This window comes from Diaphorina citri, unplaced genomic scaffold, assembly GCF_000475195.1.
Source record: "Diaphorina citri unplaced genomic scaffold, Diaci psyllid genome assembly version 1.1 scaffold78, whole genome shotgun sequence".
Taxonomy (NCBI): Eukaryota; Metazoa; Arthropoda; class Insecta; order Hemiptera; family Psyllidae; genus Diaphorina; species Diaphorina citri.
Genome location: NW_007377515.1, coordinates 49,510 through 50,683, shown reverse-complemented (window position 1 = coordinate 50,683; position 1,174 = coordinate 49,510). Strand labels below are relative to the sequence as shown.

At 44.3% G+C, this 1,174-nt stretch overlaps 1 non-coding gene across 1 annotated transcript; it reads right to left on the bottom strand.

Annotated features, from left to right (window-relative positions):
- Positions 1-414: 414 nt before the first annotated feature.
- Trnat-ugu lies at positions 415-487 on the bottom strand. The gene has a single exon. It is a non-coding gene; the product is annotated as a tRNA-Thr (tRNA).
- Between the last annotated feature and the right edge of the window lie 687 nt (positions 488-1,174).

Below are 1,174 nucleotides of genomic sequence, written 5' to 3'. Positions count from 1 at the left end.
TGATCAGGCAGAAATGGACAATCTGAATGATGAAATCAAACGTCTTACCAATGAAAACAAGGCGGCCTTCTCCAATCGTCTCAAATTTGAGAAGGAGAAGAACAAGCTAGAGAATCTGCTGGAGAACAACTTGAGACGTAGACATGAAGAGTTAGTACGGGTAAGTGACTATGGATCGACCCTCGTCCAAACTATGGACCATCGACCCTCGTCCAAACTATGGACCATCGACCCTAGTCCAAACTGTGGACCATCGCACCAGTGTGTTCATAACAGAGCCTGGAACCTGCTGCTTATTTAGGATACGCTTGAAAATTTCGAGGTTAGAAATTAGAATGTTATTCAAAACCATCGTCCGCCGCTTTGGGCTTACACACTTGCTGCCAACGAACATTATCCCATCAGGATAAAATCCGCCCCGGGCGGGAATCGAACCCGCGGCCTTGCGCTTACAAGGCAGACGCACTACCAACTGAGCTAACTAGGCTGGCACATATGTACTATGCAGGTACTCACGGCTTGTGTTTTGTGTGTTACAGCCAATTCTGAACGGGCGAGATAGTGTGACCAAAGTCCTGCAGATATTCCGCCAGCGTGGTGGTAAATTCGCAGAACTTGCTGACCAGTACTATGGTCAAGTCATTGAGAACTTTACCTGCAGTGAAACCTGGACCATCGACCCTCGTCCAAACTATGGACCATCGACCCTCGTCCAAACTATGGACCATCGACCCTAGTCCAAACTGTGGACCATCGACCCTCGTCCAAACTGTGGACCATCGCACCAGTGTGTCCATAACGGAGCCTGGAACCTCCTGCTTATTTAGAATACGCTTGAAAATTTCGAGGTTAGATATTAGAATGTTATTCAAAACCATTGTCCACCGCTTTGGGCTTACACACTTCCTGCCACAGGCCACCTATGTATTTTCAATGGTTATTTGAAAGAGAACCTTTGAGTGAAATTTTGCTATTTTTTTAATGAAAAAAATCAAAGAATTAAAGAGTCTGTCTCTCGTGTGAAGAGAAATGTTTAAAGACAAGGGTTTCTGTGGGTGATCACCATGGAATATGCTTTGGCAGTCAGGGACGTCAGGGTGTTGAATTTGAAAATTCATATCTCTTTGGTGGAATAAAAAAAAAGTAATATATAATAAAATACGGCTATATTTGT